Source organism: Cyprinus carpio, chromosome B10 (assembly GCF_018340385.1).
Source record: "Cyprinus carpio isolate SPL01 chromosome B10, ASM1834038v1, whole genome shotgun sequence".
Taxonomy (NCBI): Eukaryota; Metazoa; Chordata; class Actinopteri; order Cypriniformes; family Cyprinidae; genus Cyprinus; species Cyprinus carpio.
The window spans coordinates 22,201,710-22,214,926 of NC_056606.1; the positions used below are offsets into that span (position 1 = coordinate 22,201,710).

The 13,217-nt window shown below is 34.2% G+C and overlaps 1 pseudogene; it reads right to left on the bottom strand.

Annotated features, from left to right (window-relative positions):
* Positions 1–256: 256 nt before the first annotated feature.
* LOC122134400 lies at positions 257–11,964 on the bottom strand (annotated as a pseudogene).
* Positions 11,965–13,217: the final 1,253 nt, after the last annotated feature.

A 13,217-nucleotide genomic window follows, 5' to 3' on the forward strand; every position in this document is an offset into this window, starting at 1 on the left:
AAATAACACTAAATAAATAAAGCACAAAGTTTCCTTTCCGTATTAAGCACATTACATAGTTTCATATGAATGCATATACATTCTAGAATGAGCCAGCAAGACATTTTCCTTTCCGTAACACATTTACAAACGTCCATGAACGCAATTCTGTCTTATCTATGTGCATCAGTTTTAGGCAAAAAAAAAAAAAGTTTTTTGAAAGCTAAAAAACAAAGGCTAAAGTTTTTGTTTTTTATTATTTTGCAGGGTTTTTTTGTTTATTCTCATCGGTCCAAACACTACTGCATCACCATCCGATGAGCTTGTGCGTCTTTACACCTTCTCATCCTTTCCTGCATTTGCATTTGTGAGGGCTGTTGTCTAAACGGTAGAAACACAGTATATTGATAATGCATATAAAACAAAACTATTAAAATACAGTTTCTAGAATGCATATAAAACAAATATTTAAGGATGTCCCCTGTTTCAACCATCCTCTGCATCTTCCGATGACCGAGATCATCTGACCGCTGTTTTCTCTCAACTCTCTCGTATGTTCTGTTGAGCGTCTCGGCTTTCTCCAGTTTCCTCTTCAGCTCTTCTGATGGGCCTGCTCCTGTTCAGTAGACGCCTGCCTAGCTTCTGCTGCCTCTGAATCACACACACCACAACAACCACTCAAATGGGAACCGTGGAATTATTTCTTCTTCAGATTTGGAGAATCGTAGCATTGCATCATGGTCTCAGCAAGGGATGCTCTGTAGTGCATGGGTGCCGTCAGAATGAGAGTCCAAACAAACAGTGCTGATAAACAACAATAAAGTTAATCCACAGCACTCCAGTCCATCATTAATGTCTTGAGAAGGGAAAAGCTGTCATTTTAAGACATTTTAACTGGCCGACTTTTTCACTTGGAGGAAGTGTTATTATCGATTATGGACTTGTATTTTGGCTACACAGGTGATGGTTTGTTTAAAAGTTTATTAAACGTCTTGATGATGGATTGTTTTCTTGTAACAAACGCAACGCTTTTGGTCCCACAAGGACGTTAAACTGATTGCACCTGGAGTGCTGTGGATTATTGTGATGTTTTTCATCAGCTGTTTGGACATCTCATTCTGACGGCACACCATTCACGGTGCAGAGGCATCCAATTGCTTGAGACACTGATGCAGTGCCTACATTTCTCAAAAATCTGATGAACGAAACAAACTCAATCTACATCTTCGATGGAAAATGAGGCACATTTGCAGCATAGTTTGTGTGAACATATTCCTCCAAAGCATTTACGGTCTCACCGAGTCCTGGCTCCTGCAGAGTAGCGACACACTTCTCTAGTTCAACATTGGGGCGCGGGCTTTTTTGGCTGCTCTCCAGCGTCTGCAGTAGGTTTGGCAAGTTTAATGACGTTCCCTCTGTAGTTCACCATATCCTGTGTTAGTGGTGCGTACGCCGGCGTCTACGCTCTCTCTTTAACATGCCTGAGCCGGGCAAACATGGGCTTTATTTCCTGAGAGGAAAACACAGTGGCGTTTTTAATAGATGCTACAGACAAACGTGTTTACAAGCTTTATCAGACTGCATGATTTCCAGCAACACTACACCCTCAGCACGGATGCTGCCATTGTTGATCTAATTAATATTTTTCTTTAAAATTAATTTTTTTTATTTTTTGGCGTCTGACCAGCGACTGGTCACAGATTTCTGTAGAGGAACAAAGCCCACCGACTGCAGCCTTTCTGACCAGATCCTGCGCCTGAGGAGAGACGGGACATCACGGTTTTTCCTTATAATCAAAGAATGTATGTCAGTACACTGCAAGAAAATTGCTCTTACTCAGTTCTTGTTTTCTAGTGCAAACATCTAAACATTCTTAAGTCAAAATACATTAACTTTAGAAGCAATAAGACTTAAGTTTGATATGAAAAATATATCAAAATGGAATGGGTTTATGCTTAAAACAAGAAAAAAAAAGACTAACTTTTCAGAAAAATAAACTTGTTCTCCCTTTGGATTAAGTTTATTTTTCTTTAAGCATTAAAAAAATGAGCTGGTTGATCTGATTCATAGGTTTAAACTCTAAACATAATACTCTAATAAGCACAAAACACAAACACTTCACTATTTGTATTAAGTTTATTTTTCTTTAAGCATTAACGTATCAAAAAAGGTTTAAGTTAAAAAGAAAGAAATAAAACCAATTTTTCCATCCCCCCAATATAATACACACAATGACAATAGTAATGATTATGATAGGACTATGAGTATATGATTCAACATATTTTAGTCATAGGTATTGACTTCTAAAAATTAAGCAAAACAATTAAAAAATGTACTGCAATATTACTACTGTAACAAAACAAGTATTTAATAATAATAATTTTTATTGAAAATATTATTTTATGTTATTATTTGAATTCTATTTAAATCAATAAAGAAATATACTGCTATTGCAATATTACTGCACTGTAAAATAAAAGAGCATTTAATAATAACAGTTGTAACAATATAGTAATAACGATAATAACTGTATTGTTTTATCATTACTCAAAATATTCCATTTTATTTTATGATCTGAATAATTAAAAGTAAACAAAGGAATATACTGCTATTTCAATCATACTATTTTTCTGAAAAATAAAATAGTATTTAATAATAATTTTATTTTACAGAACAACAATAAAATTACAATACTGATATTTAAGTCTGCCTTCAAGTGTGTTAAACCATTATTTAGCAGAATTCTATAAAAACATCTCAGAAGGAGTGAAACCTGAGCAGGACTGAGAAACAGGCCGAGAGACAGCAGGTGTTGAGCAGGTCTGCCTCTCGAACACTTCCTGTCAGCTGACGGTCAAAGAACAACCAGGAGAGAAAGCACTTTACGGGGAAGTGGAGTGCCGTCCAGCACAGAGGACGGTTTCCTTTCAGGCACACAGACAGAGAGGTTTGGAGGAGAAAGCACTCAGGCCACCTGATGCAGGAGAGAGGAAATGTGATTTCTTACGCTGTCTTTATTGACGGGCTGATTGTCTCCTCCACCGCTCTTACTCTCTTTCAGAGGTTCAGTCTCATCTTCTGTCTCTCTCTCCCCTTCCTTCTCTTTGAGTTTCTCTCTTTGCTCGATCAGTCCTTTCTTTTGCTGTCTGTTTGTCTGTGTTTTTGAGCTCATCCTCCTTACAGAGAAAAAAGTTGAAAATTGGATTTTAGCCTTTTTTTTTTGAAGGTTTAAAACATAAGAAAGCTCACATTTACAGTCAACATCTATTATTAGTTTTTTTTTCCCCCCCCCTAAAATTTTTTTTTTTTTTTTTAACATTGTTTTTTTTTTAATCTATTTTTTTGTTTTTTTTTTTTTGTTTTTTTTTCCAAGGAATTTTCTGTCCTACATTAAAAGGCAGACTCACACAAAATTATAAAATGCTAAAAAGGACAAAAAGTATAGACATAAAGGTAAAAGACCACATTTTAATCGTTTAGGAGCTTGTATCTTTTCCCCTATGCCATCCAGATGAGAGGCGTGTGCTAAACCTAGTCCACCATAAAAAACTCGAGTACCTAAACAAAGAAGGACTTAACAAAAATAAAATAACTTATATATAAAAAAGTATTTTATTCATTTTTCAACATTTCTCATTTTCATTGAATTTAACTTGATGTACTAAATAATGTACCCCTAAAACTAAAACTGAATAATTAATTAAAAAACACCCATTCACTCTTAGGAAAAAAAGGTACAAAAGCTGTCACTGGGGTGGTGCCTTTTCAAAAGGTACACTTTTGTACCTTTAGGTACTAATATGTACACTTTAGGTAATAATATGTACCTTTATGGTACCAATATGGACTCTTTAGGTACTCTGTAGGTTTACTTTTGAAAAGGTACTGCCCCAGTGACAACTTTTGTACCTTTTTTTCTGAGAGTAGACATATTAAAAAACAACGACAAAAACACTAAAAGCACAAAATTACTAAAACTTTAAATAAATTAAAGTCAAAACTGAAAATACAAAAGCAAATCATTCAAAATATTATTGAAACAACAGGGTTATTATAGTCAACTGACTCTAAAACCATTAAAAAATAAAAACTTTTTGTTACTTGAAAAAAATTAATAACTTTATCTGAAATTCTAAGCCAACATTTTTCATTTTCATATAGTTTAAGTTGATGTACTAAAAAAAACTAAAACTGGAAAAAGGATTAATAATAATAATAATAGTAATAATAACAACAAAAACACTACCAAATTATCTAAAATTGAAATAAAAACAGGAAATATTAAGGTGTGAACTAATTATTAAAACTGTAACGGTATCTCAGTGATAGTAAAATAGCACAGGTGTGCAGTCTGGTGTACCATGAGAGCGCTGCTGTCCTCTTTGATGCCGGGGCCCTGCGGGAGACGGCACAGACACTGATACAGCTCAAGCCCAAAATCCCTCTGAAGCATCTCGCTGAACATCTCCGCCATCAAACTCACCTGACAGCAGCACATCAGAGCCTCAGCCAAAACAATAATGCATCTCAATCATGACTGAGCCAGTTTACAACATATGTAACATACACAGTGTTTTATTTGAATTATTAATACAAGTTAGAAGTCATACATATACAGTACAGGTCAAAAGTTTGGAAACATTACTATTTTTAATGTTTTTGAAAGAAGTTTCTTCTGCTCATCAAGCCTGCATTTATTTGATCAAAAATACAGAAAAAAATGTAATATTGTGAAATATTATTACAATTTAAAATAATTGTTTTTAAATTTATTATACTTTAAATTATCATTTATTTCTGTGATGCAAAGCTGAATTTTTAGGATCATTATCACATGATCCTTTAGAAATCATTCTAATATGATGATTCATTATCAAAGTTGGAAACAGTTCTGCTGCTTAATATTTTTTCAGAACATGTGATACTTTTTTAGGATACTTTGATGAATAAAAAGTAAAAAAAAAAAAAAAGAAGCTGTGTTTTTAAAATATAAATATTTTGTAATAACAATATACACTACTGGTCAGTAATTTGGGGTCAGTAATTTTTTTCTTTTTTTTTTTAAATAAAATCAATACTTTTATTCAGCAAGGATGTGTTAAATTGATAAAAAGTAATAGTAAGGAAATATATTATTAGAATATATATTATTAGATTTTTTTTTTTTTTTTTTAATAAATGCAGTTCTTTTTAACCTTTATTCATCAAATATATTAGACAGCAGAACTGTTTCCAACACTCATAATAAATCAGAATATTAGAATGATTTCTAAAATGATCATGTGATATAGACTGGATGTTACATGTGACACTGAAGGCTGGAGTAATGATGCTGAAAAATTCAGCTTTGCATCACAGGAATAAATAATTATTTTTTTTTAAGTATATTCACATAGAAAACTTATTTTAAGTTGTAATAATATTTCACAATATTACAGTTTTTTCTGTATTTTTTGATCAAATAAATGCAGGCTTGATGAGCAGAAGAGACTTCTTTCAAAAACATTAAAAATAGTAATGTTTCCAAACTTTTGGTCTGTACTGTATATATATATATAGAATAACTCCCCACCTCACAGCTGTCCCGCGTCTGAGGCGTCTGGGGCTCCAGCAGTGAGGACAGAGACACGACAGACAGATTGAGTCCAGCGGAGGGGTGAAAAACCACAGACGGACCTTCTGGAAGTGACAAATCACCATCCTGGATGACAGGAAAGAAATCTGAATTCAAGCACATTTCCTATGCATGATATTTATAAAAGCTGATGTCAGTCAGTACCAGCTGTTTCTGTGATAACTGTGCCCAGTCTTCCTCTGCTGGCACTAGATTCCACACATCTGGCAACAACACCACAACTGTCTCCATTTTATCACCGGAAAGATATCTCAGCTCTGCCATCTTGTGCCTTCAGAGAGAGAAAGAGATTCAGAGACATGTGCAGATTACTAATGAATGTTTAAAAGACATCAGGTGACACATTTTGGGTCAGTAAAATCTGTAATGTTTTTGGAAGAAGTCTCTATTGCTAATCTAGGCTGCATTTATTTGATCACAAATAAAGTAAAAAAAATGTTAAATATTATTACCATTTAAAATCAGGTGACACATTTTGGGTGTATATGCTAAAAATATAATTTATTCCCTGTGATGCAAAGCTGAATTTTTTCAGCACAGAGTTACTCCAGAAATCATTCTAATATGCTGATTTGCTGCTCAAGAAACATCTCTTTTATTGTCAGGATCCTTTAATGAATAGAAAGTTCAAAAGAACAGCATTGATTTGAAATAGAAATGTTTGTAAATGTCTTTTTACTTTGCTTGTGACTTTTTTTATTTTGTCACTTTTGATCAATTTAATGCATAGTTGCTAATTAAAAATATTAATTTCTTTAAAAAAAATCTTATGGTATGAATGGTATTGTATTAAAAAGCCATTTCATATACATATGAAACGTCCATTATGTTTTTCTTGTTATTATTAAGTTACTTATAGCCTTTCTGTATATAAACAATAACAATTCAACCCAAATTTATTGTATTTTTTTAAAGTGCATTTTTTGGCGAAATGAAAAATGAAATATCCAGACCACTGTGTGCAGGCTGAGAGGTCCAGGGCAGTTTGTCCTTTCCCTGCAGCGGACCGCAGTGGTTGGGCCAGCCCCCGAAACCGGCCCCTTTGGGTTTGGGTTTGGGTCCGCCCGCTTTGGGTGACCATGACCTCCCCGGAAGCCGCAGTTCCCCCTCCACTGTCCACCATCACAAACACAAAACAGAAACACTATTTTAACCATAAAAAATGACTCGATAAAAAACCCTTACAACTTTTCCAAACCCCGTAAATAGGGAAGGGTACTGAGACCGGTATAAAATTAAGGGAAAAAGTGGGCATTGATAAGCTCCCGACATTTTTAAAGGTTCTTTCATCGGAATTTGGGGAAATTAAGAAAATACACAATCATTTATTATTGTTAGATATTTTAAAGGCATCATCTTGCAAATTCTATCTCGCCAGAGTCGCCAGCTGTTTTCTATATTCTGCAAAATATGATGCATTTTTGCTATTCGCAATTCAAAGAGTGGAGGAGCTACATAAGCACGGTTATAATATTATATATATATATATATATATAATATATATATATATATATATATATACACATATATAATATATATGTGACCCTGGAGCACAAAAGCAGTCTTAAGTCTCTGGGGTATATTTGTAGCAATAGCCAAAAATACATTGTATGGTCAAAATTATCGATTTTTCTTTTTATGCCAAAAATCATTTAAATATTAAGAATTGATCATGTTCCATGAAGATACTTTGCAAATTTCCTACCATAAATATATCAAAACTTAATTTTTGATTAGTAATATGCATTGCTAATAATTCATTTAGACAACTTTAAAGATGATTTTCTCAATATTTAGATTTTTTTTGCACCCTCAGATTCCAGATTTTCAAATAGTTGTATCTCAGACAAATATTGTCCTCCTAACAAACCATGATTTTCAATGATTCAGTGACTCATTCATAAAGATTTGTTTGTTGAATGAATCAGCCGGCTGAATGAATCGGATAAATGAATGACTCAATCTTTAAGACCATCATCTATAGGCAGTTTTAGTTTCTTATTTGTGACCCTGGAGCAGAAAAGCAGTCTTAAGTCGCTGACTCGCTGGGGTATATTTGTAGCAAAATTATAGATTTTTCTTTTATGATTGTTATTTTTAGGTTTTTATGTAAAGATCATATTCCATAAATATATTTTGTAAATTTCCTACTGTAAATATATCAAAACTTAATGTTTGATTAGTAATGTGCATTGTTAAAAATTCATTTGGACAACTTTAAAGATGATTTTCTCAGTATTTTGATTTTTTTGCACCCTCAGATTCCAGATATTCAAATAGATGTATCTCTGCAAAATATTGTCCTCCTAACAAACCATACATCAATGGAGAGATGATTTATTCAGCTTTCAGATGATGTATAAATATCAATTTTGAAAAATTGACACTTAAAACTGGTTTTGTGGTCCATGGTCACATTTAGAGTATAATTTCATTAAAAAAAACAAACAAAAAAAAAACCCTTAAATACCCATTTAATACCCATTTTTCCATGGAATCTTTCCAAGGTTTTTTATAGTGAAAAAACGTTCTTAAGATTACTAAAATGTTCTTTAAAGTAAGAAAAACTTTAAGAAGTTTTTTGGGGCATTGCTGTAAAAGCTCAGTTTTGGAGCTTGTATTGTGTGATTTCAGAGATACTGAGGACTGAATGCTCTTACTTTGAGAAGTGCAGTGGGATGCACGGCCTCCTTTGAGAGGTTACAACACTGTGAGTACAAGTCCTCAAGGCACGGCATAGAAAACAGCAGAACCTGCAGAGAGAACACAACCATTCTTGGAGATCTGAGAACTGCATGCTCACATGATCCTCAAAAGAGCGGCACGCGCACTAACGGAGAAAGCATCATCCGTGGACTCGCAAACATCTGCTTCACTCTCCCGGCTGGTTTGATCCCACGTGAAAGTCGACACGTCCCTCTCAGAGAAGAGGCTGGTCGAGCGGAAACTCTGGGCCCAGGACAGCTGGAGGTGGAAGAGGTTGGAGGGCGGTGCAGGTGTGGGTACCGCCGCTGAAGCTCCAGATAATCACAGGCCTGGCTGAAAGAATCAAGAGGGAATCTTGCATATCTCGTTGTATGTTTATATTTAACTAGTATTTATCACTGATCCACATTTCCTTCCTCTATATGTCCACACATGTATCAAAAGGACAATAAAGCTCAACTTGACTTGTGTTTCTGACCGACTTACGTGTCCCTGGAGAAACAGGAGAACAGCGGAGCGCTGTGTGTGGATATGGAGCTGCTCTTTTTGGGCGCTTCCTCCTCTGAGGCGCCTCTCCATCTTTTCTTTTTGGTGCATGGCGTCTCCTCCCCACGGCCCTCCGCCGCCGTCCTCCCTGAGTCACGCCACAAAGAGCAACAAGGACATGCAGAGGAGCGTGTTACAAACAGGACAGTCTTCAAGGACGGTCACACAAAAACAACAGAACGAGGCGCTGTAATGCTCCTGCACACTTTTTGAAAGAAATCAATACTTTTATTCGGAGGGAGAGAATTTAAATTTTGATAAAAAAAGTGACGGTACGACATTTTTTTGAATTTTTTGTTTTTAAAAAAAAACGCTGTTTCTTTTGAATTTTTTATTGATAAAACCCTTTCCCAAAAAGAAAATGTATCACTGTTTCCAAAAACATATTTTACAACACTGATAATAAAAAATGAAATTGATCAAAAGAAATGAGGGTAAAAAATTCATTTTTTAAAAAACCACCAGAAAAAAATTTACAGTTTTCTTTTTAAAACAAGTAGAATTTTTTTTTTTGAAATTGAAATCAAATTTCAAAATTTTTTCCAATAAGCAAAGCATTCAACAAACCTTACATAACTAGTTCCAACCATACAGATCCATCATAAACCTAAACTTTGCCCCCATTATTTAATCAACTGAAAAAAGTTTATGAAAACTTAAAACAAAAAATGTAAAATTTCATTTTAATGTCTATGATATGTAGTTTCAAAACAACATTTTTTTTTACAAATTTTTTTTAAAATCTTTTTTTTTTTTTCAAGAAAGACAAAAAATATAAAAGGCAAAAATTTTTATTTTGTAAAGGAAGGTCAAAAAAGTTTTTTTACCTGAGATTTTTGGGGCCAAAAGATAAAAAGAAAAGAGCGCGGGCTGTGACAACCATGTACTAAATGCAAAAAAAAATTTTTAAACATTGCATACTGGGTTTTTTTTTATTTTTTTTAAAAAGCCTGCAGTAACAGTATGCAGTGCACTATTCCCCCCCTGCTTGAGACTCACCAGCGCCCCCCTCTACGTCCCATGACCTCAGCGTTTCTCTTCCGTCCCCGCACCCCCGCCGGGGGAAACGGGGCGCCCAGGGCATCTGCTGGTATGGGACATTTTGACCCTGCCAAACCGCCACCCTCAACCCCCTAAAAAAATTGATTTCACTGACGGGGCACGGAAGTTGAAGCTGAAAAAATTTTGATTTTATCACAGAAAAAAAAATTACAGGGTTAAAACATCTCAAACGAAAAAAGTTATTTTAAAAATTTTAAAAATTTTTCACAATTTTTAAAGTTTTTTTCTTTCAAATAAATGCAGCCTTTGGGGCGAATAGAGCCTTTTTAAAAAAAAATAAAATTTACCGCATGTAATTTTTCCCCTAAAATTTTTTTTTTGTAATTTATTTTAGGTTTAACAAAAATTCCTTTCCCAAAAAGTTTTGTTAACTTAAAAACAACACTGCAAACACGTCCCAGGATTTTGCATGCTGGGAATCAAATGGGGGGTTTTTTTTGGGAGATTTCAGCAGAGGTTGGGGGTTGGGCCCTAAAATTCCAGGCTTTGGGTTGGGTGACATGGAGGGGGAGCGGGGGAGGGGGACCCTTTAAGGGCTGCAGAAAGAAAAACCCGAGAACGGGCAAAACCCTTTTGGGAAAATCAGGTACAAAAAAGTAACCTTATACTTTCAAATCATTAAATATGCAGCACTTTTAAACCCAATTTTGATTTTTTTTTCCAAAAAAGCCTTAAAATTTTTAACCCCCCAAAAACCATCATGTTTAAACAAAACATTTTTTAAATTAAGGAAAATTTTAAACCTTTTATTTTAAGATATTCAAAGTTGGGGCCCCTGTTTAACCCCGAAAAATTTTATTTTCATAAAAAAGCACAAAAGTAAATTTCAATACACCCCATTTAAAAATCAAAAAGATTCTATTAAAAGGGAAATTAAAAACTTTTATTCAGCAAGGATGTGTTAAATTTGGGGCATTTTTAAAATTTCTGTTTTTAAACTTCCTGTTCAAATAGAACCCTGAAACATTTTATTTACAGCCCCCCAAAAACTGAAGGGTGCAAAACGGATTAAAAATAAACGTAATGTTTCCCGAGCAGAAAATCCCATATTTAAAAAAAATTTCTGAAAGGGTGATAAGGGAAAGGGTGCTAAAAAAAATTTGGCCCCTTTTACATAAAAACTTTTAAAAAAACATTCAAAAATTAAATCTATTTTTAAAATTTTAGTAATATTTCTTTTAAATTTATATTTTTAAGGTTTTAAACAAAAAAAAAAAACACGTAATGTAACTTCATCCAAAAAACATGAAAAAAAAAAAGACTAGAAGAAAGTATTACTTACTGTACAAACACTGTGCTACAAACCACTTCTAATGCAAATACACTTAGATGCACACAAAATATGTGCATTTCTATTATATAGCCACCTCTTAAAGAGGATGTTATTGAAATATTAGCCAAAAACCTTTCGCGGCACCTGTCCGTTCAGCGTCTGAACTTTCTGTGCCGTCCAGCTGATGGGCTTCAGGGGGTCCTGGACCGCTTTCACCAACACTTTCTCACCCACCAGAGGCACACGGCCCACTACAACACTGTGACACACACCACAAACACACCTGCATCATCACATCAACCTGACACTCGGGTTATGATTCATATGATTCAGAATAAAGCATGCACACAAACCTCATTGGAAAATGACCTCCTGATCCCACAATCCCATGATGCTCCTGCATCTGTGTGACCACCCGGTGAACACACGCTGCCTCATCTGAACACAGAATCATTTTGTGTTTACACAATAATAAATCAGAAAGTGTATCTTTATGCACAAAAACGATGAACAGCATACTGCTATACCTGTGTCTCCATATCAGATTTTCTTTTCTCCTTTGCATGCAAAAGAAAGTATACTGAGTGCTTTGGGACACATGCATGCACAATAGAAATGCACGAGTTAAATAAATGAAATAAATAGTCTTAACTGCTGTGTAGGTCAACAGCAGCATGTGTGATGTTTACTTCCTAATGCATCCGCGTCACAGTGACGGCAGTTTAATGCAGTTTTAATTTAATGCACAGATATTTACTTAAGACTTATCTATTAGAGAGGTTGTGATTAATTTCCTGCGACATTTAAGAGGTGAAACTTACTAGTATTTTATGTTGATTCCTCTTCGTTGATGCTTTTGTTTGTCTTCTGTCAGTTCTTCAAAGGGCGTTTCTGCATCAGCGGCCTCCTACGGTCAGTAGAGTAACTGCAGGTGAAACGCCTTAAACCGCGTTTGGCTGTGAATACAACACGAGAGACCGTACAAAAACATTAATTGTGACGTAAAAATTCTTGAATTGTTTTTTTTAGACTCTGTTATTCTTCATAGGCGGTCGCATTTGTGCGGAAAGACGTCGTGTGGTTTGACCTGCAGCACTCCAGGCAATGTATGGCGCTGAGGCGCAGCGCGGTTTAATGTCTCGCTCGTCTGTGCGCAAACACACGTGTGAGATGGGTTTGGGTGATCGTGCTATTAATATAAAGTCTGTCCAGACACCAGGATATTAACAGTGTATTTCTAGTGTCTGGATCAACATTATGTTTACATGCTAACAGGAGAACTATCATTTTCAAAATAGAAAATATGATATATTTCTTATTTAATACTTTAAATATTGTACATTATTTATTTTTTCTGTCATATTTTATTAGGTTCTATGCCAACGTTTCTTCTTCTGTGTCAATAGGTTTCCCTTAAAAGAACTTTCTTGTATAACTGTACTTAGTTATATGGTTACAGGTTCTGACCAAATACTGTTTTAATACTAGTAAAACTGATAATTTGTATTATATTAACTGATACTAACTGACAACTTATGTATATGTATAAGTTGTCGTTATTATATGTGTGTATGTCTATATATATACATATATACACACATCACATATATGTTTATATTTGTTACATATATCATCACAAATAAAACAAAAATAATTTTACATATACACACAAATAATTAAAAAAGAAAAAATATTTATTTACATTATATATATATATATATGCTAATATTGCATATTAAGTTAATTAAAAATATTTCTGTCGCATGTTGATATCAGAAAATAACAAACCATTTTTTGCTGTATTTATCAGTGCTGTCCACTTCGTGACTGGGATGTGAAGCTGTGTTTGTTTTATATCTACAGTATATAATGATCTAGGAATAAGATTTTCTTATATGTATGCACCCTTGCTCTGGAATAAAGAATGGGTGTTTTATTCATCAAATTAACTATCACTACAAAAACTAAAACAACCTTTAAAGCCTGGGAAATTCAAAATGTTTAATTTCATATTTT